At 34.0% G+C, this 8,376-nt stretch overlaps 1 pseudogene; it reads left to right on the top strand.

The window, feature by feature from the left end:
* Positions 1-668: 668 nt before the first annotated feature.
* LOC131810059 (small ribosomal subunit protein eS6-like) lies at positions 669-1,503 on the top strand (annotated as a pseudogene).
* The last annotated feature ends 6,873 nt before the right edge of the window (positions 1,504-8,376 follow it).

Raw genomic sequence — 8,376 nt, 5'->3', positions numbered from 1 at the left:
TAATACTGAATTGTCAGAATAATATAGAGATCTCACTGTAAAAATCCATTCTCAGTAATAACCTAACACCAAACATATTTTCACATGTTTCTTCTACTTTTCACTAAATTTCTCCTTTGAATCTTCTTAACATTATTCATGGCAGTCAGTTGGAGTCTTGTTTTAGTCAAGAATACCTGCTTGCTACATAGAATTTTCTCTAATACAAAAATAAAATAGAACCTTGAGATGACTATTCCCTTCTTTCCACCATCTCTCTGGTATGGTTCTATAGCAATATCATTGATATTTCTAGTATTCAACCAAGATATAAATAGAACAGTAACTGTCAGATGCATACAATTCCTAACTCTAGCTCTGTTCCCATGCTCATTAAAAATTTGAGATCTTACAGTGTTCCAGATTCTAGTTACTTGAAGGGTAGAAAAACTGGAAATGCAGCCATATTCATGATTTTAAAAAGTTACTGTGGCAAACAGCATACCTCATCTCTAAATGAAAGGTTTGAGATATCTTTAATTTCCATTTAAATGGAACATTTGTGTTTTTGCTTCTCTTGGTATTAATATTATATATTGCCATGAAAGTTAAGGTAGTAAAAGGAGTGGAAAAAAAACAGCCAACAATTAAGCAATATGTAAGTATTTATCTGTCTTTAAAAAACAAAATCTGGGCCTCTTTTTCGTGGCGCCTCGGAGGCGTTAGGCTGCTTCAGGATGAAGCTGAACATCTCTTTCCCAGCTACTGGCTGCCAGAAACTCATTGAAGTGGACGATGAACGCAAACTTCGAACCTTTTATGAGAAGCGTATGGCCACGGAAGTTGCTGCGGACGCCCTCGGTGAAGAATGGAAGGGTTATGTGGTCCGAATCAGTGGTGGCAATGACAAACAAGGCTTCCCCATGAAGCAGGGTGTCTTGACCCATGGCCGTGTCCGCCTGCTGCTGAGTAAGGGGCATTCCTGCTACAGACCAAGGAGGACGGGAGAGAGAAAGCGCAAATCTGTTCGGGGTTGCATCGTGGATGCCAATCTCAGTGTTCTCAACTTGGTCATTGTAAAGAAAGGAGAGAAGGATATTCCTGGACTCACTGATACTACTGTGCCTCGACGCCTGGGGCCCAAAAGAGCCAGCAGAATCCGCAAACTCTTCAATCTCTCTAAAGAAGATGATGTCCGCCAGTATGTTGTGAGAAAGCCCTTAAAGAAGGTAAGAAACCTAGAACCAAAGCGCCCAAGATACGGCGTCTTGTTACTCCACGTGTCCTCCGACACAAACGTCGGCGTATTGCTCTGAAGAAACAGCGCACTAAGAAAAACAAGGAAGAGGCTGCAGAATATGCTAAACTTTTGGCCAAGAGAATGAAGGAGGCCAAAGAAAAACGCCAGGAACAGATTGCCAAGAGACGGAGGCTGTCCTCTCTGAGAGCTTCTACCTCTAAGTCTGAGTCCAGTCAAAAATGAGATTTTCTAAGAGTGACAAATAAATAAGATCAGACATTAAATCCCAAAAAAAAAAAAAAAAAAAATCTGTTTTTTTGATTCGACAACATTATAGACGATTTTCAATGTATGGTTTTCTGAAATATTTATTTGCTTATGGAGGCCAGTGGCTGATTTGAATATGATAAATTTTTATTTCTCTTTTGTTTTTATTTTGTTGACTGTGATACATTAGAAACCATCTTTTTTTTTTTTAAGGTTTTATTTATTTGAAAGACAGAGATCACAAATAGGCAGAGAAGCAGGCAGAGAGTGAGGAGGAAGCAGGCTCCCCGCTGAGCAGAGAGCCCGATACGGGGCTCGATCCCAGGACCATGGGATCATGACCTGAGCTGAAGGCAGAGGCTTTAACCCACTGAGCCACCCAGGCTCCCCCATTAGAAACCATCTTAATGGGTACTTGTTCAGTTTTATAATAATTTCCTTGAAAGATTTATTACTAACTAGTCTTAAGTTAACATAGTCATTGATGTATGTATTCACTGTTTAATTATTTATACCCAATAATCCTAGATATCAGGACAAAATTATAGTTACCTAGAAGTACATTTTATATACTTCTAGTCCCTGTTATGTAGTTCACCGTGTAGTCTGGTTGCTTTTTTTTTTTTTTTTTTTTTTAAGCTATATTAGTGTCTTTTTAAGGTTGCAATGCAAAACTTGTACCTGTTTTAAATATTACTAGATAGACAAAAAATTATTAAAGCTGTTCTAAGGTAACAGATCTTTGGTTCTTATTTATCCACTTGTCCAAGTGGTGGATTGGACCCACCAGTTCTCTGAGGCAAGTTTCTACTTGCTCATATATGTGTTCTATATCAGCTTGTACAGATGTTTGGTGGCTTTCCATTCAAGCACCTGTTCTAGCTAGTGTTCTTTCCAGCCATACCGTAACATGTTACCTAACTGTCAAAGCATGCACATCAGCCCTTATTTGATAACAGAAATTTTTGCAGACTGTAGGTATTTAACAGAAAGTATAAACTTGGCTTCTCTGCTTTTTAAGTTTTTCTTTCTTTTCTTTTTCTTTCCTTTTAATTTTGTTCTGAGAAATAACATTCATGGAATTTTTGAATCATATGCAGTTTATCTACTTTTTATGTCACAGGATTTATTTTAAAATCATGTCAACTCATCAGAAATTTTGCTTATGTAGGAAAATTGTTTTAAAATTTTAAGCATATTCTTTACTGAATTTTGTCATGTAATCATATGGTTATGGTACAATGATGAAAATGTAGTAATTTACCTAACACAATGGTGTACCCATCATGAGGCTCAAAATATCAAAATTGTGATGTTTGATTTTCTTGTAAATGTGATTTTTAAAAAATATTGCAAATGTTTTCTTATGTCTTAGCCTCTTAATTATGCACCTGTAGAATTCAGTTTCATGTTTGCTTTCCTGACTGTTGATTGGGCTTACAGTTCCATTTCAGTATGGGCATTTCCTGCCCTTATCGACTGACTCTGAGCTGTCCCTGTTTGGTCATGTCGTTATGTGGACCTTCAGTTATTTGCTTAGTGCGCACCAGGAGAGTGAAGGACAAATTTTGAGGAAAGCTAAGCCTTGTGAATAGTTTTGGGAATTGCACCGGTACCTGTATCTGGGCCTATGTTGCCCTCACCTACGGTATGGGATGGAGGTTCTATTACCTCCATCTAATATGCTATTACCAGCCAGATGGCAAACAATGCATTTCCCAAATCCCATTCCAACATCTCCATTTTCAGACCCTGCTTGGGCAGGCACTGCCCTGGGATTGGAGTCCCTGGAAACAGCAGCAGACTAAGCAGCAGGAGGTGTATAAGGGAGTATACCCAGACTCAATCCTTGTGAAAGAGAAGGCAAAACAATGGGACTGGAGAAGAGTTCTGATTCAGTTTTAACAGAGGCCCAGCCAACCTGAGTGAGAAATCAGAAGCTGTCATAACTCTTTACAGATGTCTTGAGTTGGAACAAAGGATCCAAGACATTATGCTCCAGCTTAGGTTGGTTACTCATTTCTAGATTGGAACTTGGATGAGGCAGTTCTCTTCAGTTGATGCATTCCCTCAGTTTCCCTGAATGAAGGTGACAGCTGAGTGCTTTCCCTTGGCAATGTTTCCTGCAGTTGGAATAAAAATCCATTCCTCAGGGTGATCTGGGAAATGCCTCATGACATCATCCACGTGGACTATTAAATATTTGTCCATATATTGGGTTTTACTGAAATCTAGAAGAAATCCATACTTAATCATGTTTATATATATATATTTTAATGTTTAATGGCCATGCAGGTTTTCTTTGCTGTGAATTGTGGTTTGGAAATTTTGCACATTTTTAAATTGGATTCTTTTGTTTCTATATTAAATTGCAGGAACATACACTACCTATATCTATACAGTCTTTGTTGCTTTTATGCATTACATCTAAATTCTGAGTCTGAGCCATGCCTTTCACTTTGACTTTGGTGCATAGTAGGTCTTCACTTTAATATAGTTGAATTCATAAACTTCCTGTTTGGTTTGTGCTTTTTATTTTTTACTCAAGAACTTTTTATCTTTTTTGAAGGCGTACAGGTATTCCACAATTTTACTTCTAAACATTGTGAAGCTTTGCACATCCAGTTTAGTTCTTTACTACTCCTGAAATGGATATACGAAAATGTTATTTTATTCTCTATGGCTAACAACTGTCATAGCAGCAGTCCTTGACTAGCTCATACATACGCACACTTGCAATACCATCTCTGCAAAATATAAAAAGTCATATATTATTGGTCTGGTCCTTGTTCTTTACTTCTTCCATAGATTTTTTTTGCTCATCCCTGAGGCAAACTTTGCTCTGAATTTTTTAGATTAATCTCAAAATAAATCTTGAAAACTGGGAGGGGAAGTTTTCTTTCCCCCAAAATGTAGTTCTTTTAGCCTTTTGCATTTTCCTGAGTCTTTTAGAATCATCTATAACAATATAATTTGTAATTCATTGAATTTATAGATTAATTTTGGAGAAAATTAACAACTTTAAGTCACTGAGCTTTCTTCTTTACAAATTTGGCTTCTTTTGCCACTTAATTTTGTCTTCCTTCATAAGTTTTCATTCAAGTTTTAAAATTTTCTCCATAAAGGCATTACTCAGATTTATTTTAAAAAGTTGACCTCTGCTATTTAATATTTTATTGCTTTTATAATTGTTTATGTTTAGAAATTTATATGGAAATATGATTTGCTATTAATATTAATAGTGTTAATAACATTATTATAATACACAATTACTTGCTAATATACAAGAATAAAATCAACTAATGTATATTCTTTTACTGAACAGTCTTGATGAATCCTTATTAATTCTTAAAATTTGACGATTAAGTAATTTAGGTTTCATGTAGAAAATCATATTAACTTTGAAAAATCTCATATCCATGTTTTGTTTTTACCTCATTGACTGAAGCCAATATAACATTATATAGTGATTTTATCTTCACATTAATTTATATTTATAAAAATCACTGTGTAAGTCATCCTGGTGTATATATCAATAGATCTATATATATCTACGTAGATATCTATACTCATACACTCATAGACACATATATACTATAGATAGATATGCATCCAAATATATACTAGATACACACACTAGATAGATAATCACTATAGTGCTAGTAGATCTTCTTTATTTTTCCTAATATTAAAGAGAAGGTTCTGGTAGATGCCTTTTAAGGAGATTGCCTTTTATTACTAAAATAACAAGATGTCTTATTATGAATATTATTAAGTTTTACCAGATGATTTTTCTGTACCTATTGAAATCACAGTATGTGTTTACTATTTTAATCTGATGTTTTAGTGAATTACATTTATAGATTTTCTAGTGGTAAACTATACTAATATTTCTGGGATAAACATACTTGTTCATTATTAGCTTTTTCAGAAATATAGTAATGTATTACATTTTGCTCATACTCTCTAGAATTTTAGAATCTCTTATTATTGAAATTAGATGGTATTTTAACATTACCTTTTTTTTTTTTTTTTTTTTTTGCGAAGATAATAAATGTTTGTGTTCATTAGGTATCTCATAAAATTTTCTGGGCCTGATGGGTTTTGTAGAGTGTAGGGTACAGTTGTATTACTAGTGATTCTACTGATTCAATTTTGTTAATGGTTACAGGTTTATTCAAATTTTTCTTTTTTTTTTTTGAGGACCCATGGGTGGCTCAGTTAATTAAGTGGCTGTTTTTGGCTCAGGTCCTGATCCCAGGGTCCTGGGATTGAGTTCTGTATCAGACTCCTTGCTCAATTGGGGGCCTGCTTCTTCCTCTGCCTGCATTTCTCTCTCTTTTTCTCTCATTCTCTCTGACAAATAAATAATTTTATTTTTCATTTTTTTTCTTGAGACAAGTTTTAGTAGTTGTATGCATGTGTGTGTTTTGGGGGATAGGGGTGGATTGTTGCTTCTGATTTTACAATTTACCTGAAGTTGTTCGTAGAATTCTTTCATCATTTAAAAATCTCTACCTTTGGGGCACAGTCAGTTAGGAGGCTAACTCTTGATTGTAGCTCAGGTCACGATCTCAGAATCTTGGGATTGAGTCCCACGTTAGGGCTCTTGCTCAGCAGGGAGTCTGCTAGAGGATTCTCTCTCCCTCTCTGCCCCACCATCTGCTCAACTGGGTGCTCTCTCTCTCTCAAATAAATAAATCCTAAAAATAAATAAATAAATAAATAAATAAATAAATAAATAAATCCTCGACTGTATCTGCATTATGACCTCTTTTTGGCTCCTAAAACTATTCCTTTATTTTTTTCTTGATCAGTCCTAAAATACTTCCTTTTTTCTATTTTATTAGTTCCTACAAACCACTAATATAGGATTTATTAATCCTATTTTGTGTTCATTATTATTATTTTCTGTTCTCTTTACATTCCATTCCTTCAAATAGTATTTAAGTATATTTTAGTTTTTTTGACATCTTAACTTAGATGCTAGGCTTGTTAATAGTAGACATTGCTCTTCCACTATAAACATTTAATGTTGATAATTTCTCTCAAGTGTATATTCTCTTGGTAGAATTTTTTTCCGGTAGGTTCCAACCTTTATCAATACATAGTGATGATTCTTATCCCCTCAAAATCTGATTTTGCCTTAAAGAGAGGTACACCAGCCCTCACTTACTTGGTCTTTACCTGCTCTTTTTTTCTTTCCATTCTTTTACTTGCCAGCTTTCTGCTTACTAACAGCATATAACTGGATTTTGTTTTCTTTTTTAAATCCATTGTGAAATACGTCAACAAAATAATGTTTTTTCATTGTATTTACATATCATTTAGGCACCAAATTTAATACATTTGGATTTTGTATCTTATTTTGTGTTTCCCTTTTATCCTTCCTTTTCAGTGCTTATTTTTTCTTTTTAAATTTTCTTGTTTTTCATTTATACCTTTATTTTTAATTCTGCATTTCCTTGCTACTTCATTATTTTTAATCTTTTAGTTATTACACATTGGATTATATTGTATTTGATCTACTTCTATCTCTCTCAAGATAATTTCTGTACTCCTTCCTCCAATGTAGAGGACTTAAGAACAATACTTTTCAAACTGTCAGTGGTAAAGAATTTTTTTTTTTTCAAAATTTCCAACTCTTTATAGACTGATAGAGCTGCAAAATAAAATCGGCACGTTACTAGAGAAGTGAAATGATAAAATGCACATTAAATACGAGGCTACTTTTTTGATTCCTAGATTTAACAGACATAAAATTATTCTGTCAAAATGCTTTTACAGTTTCTAAACCCTTACTCTCAATTTCTTGTCACAGATCAGTACAATACAATTTGTGGACTGGTACTGCTCATGGAACATAGTTTGAATGGCACTGACTTTGAATACTTTAATTGTAATTTGTTCTTTCCCCTTCTTACAGAATTGTTGTCAGGCATCAAATATAATTTTAGTCTACCTTGTTTTTTTATCCTCACATTGCTATTATTTGAACTGTTTCATGTCATTGACATTTGCTTAGACCTATTCATACACTTCTCAATTTCATTGTCTTTTTTTAAATCTCAGACCTCCCTTTTGTGTATCTATTCATCCTTCTGAAATACTCCTTTAAAATTTCTTTTAGTGAGGGTAGGTTAGTGGCAAGTTCCTCATCTCAAATGTCTTTATTTCTTCTAAAATCCTTAGTGATAATTTAGTTTGGTATCTAATACTAAATTGACAGTTTTCTCCTCCCACCAACCCTTTCTCAGAATTTTGAGGATATTATTCTACAGGCTGCTTATATTCATTATGATATTGCACATTTTGTAAATAATCTTTCTTTTCTCTTTGGCTACTTTTATGTTTTTCTTCCTGCACTTGGTATTTTTAAATATGTTTATAAAATGTCTTGGTATGGATTTTCTTTTATTTTTCCTCGAAGGACATGTATTTTCTGAGCCTAAATATTCTTATTTTTCATCAATTCTGTGAAATTCTCATTCACTCTATTTGCCAATATTGCCCCCATTATATTTTTCTATTGTCTTCTCTGAATCAGATTAGAAAAAAATGAGACATTTCTATTCTATCCTTATCTCTTAGCTTCTGTGTTTTCTTTTGAACTTCTTTTTTTAAAATTTTCTGTGATGTATTTCTTCTAGTTTCACAATTCTCTCCACAGTTTTTTTTTTTTTTTAAATTCACACTCTATTTATTGTTTTGTTTCAATGATTATGTTTTATTTATTTATTTTTCTGACACCAGGAACTGTATTAATGAGTAATCTTGGTTTGGGGAGGGGGTGTTGGGATGCAGAAGAAGCACCCATCTCAGCGGATTTTCCGAGAAATCAAGCTTTCCTCCATGCGGCTTTCAAGGAAACACCTTTGTGGGTGAAATCC

The sequence above is a fragment of the Mustela lutreola genome, chromosome 10 (genome assembly GCF_030435805.1).
Source record: "Mustela lutreola isolate mMusLut2 chromosome 10, mMusLut2.pri, whole genome shotgun sequence".
Lineage (NCBI taxonomy): Eukaryota > Metazoa > Chordata > Mammalia > Carnivora > Mustelidae > Mustela > Mustela lutreola.
Note: the sequence above shows the minus strand (reverse complement) of the source record. Positions and strands in the feature narration are given on the sequence as shown.